The following is a 225-nucleotide window of genomic DNA, read 5'->3' as shown; positions in this document are numbered from 1 at the left end:
TGCTTTAATTTTTTTCAAGACATTTTTTGGGGGGTGCTTCTTTGTGGAGAGCATGATGCCTTGAGTATGTGTTCCACAAACAGCCACAGGAGTGTTGTATTCACTCATCGCAGGAACCCTGCTCAGCTTCAGGTGGGAAACTGCCCGTGGTGTTGACCGGTCACTGCTCAAGCTCACATCCTCGGCATTCTGCTGGGACTCCCTGGAGTTGTCTATCTGAGGCTG

This window comes from Orycteropus afer, unplaced genomic scaffold, assembly GCF_000298275.1.
Source record: "Orycteropus afer afer isolate SDZICR_OR568_19922 unplaced genomic scaffold, OryAfe1.0 scaffold00736, whole genome shotgun sequence".
NCBI classification, from domain to species: Eukaryota; Metazoa; Chordata; class Mammalia; order Tubulidentata; family Orycteropodidae; genus Orycteropus; species Orycteropus afer.
This window is presented reverse-complemented; position numbering follows the sequence as displayed.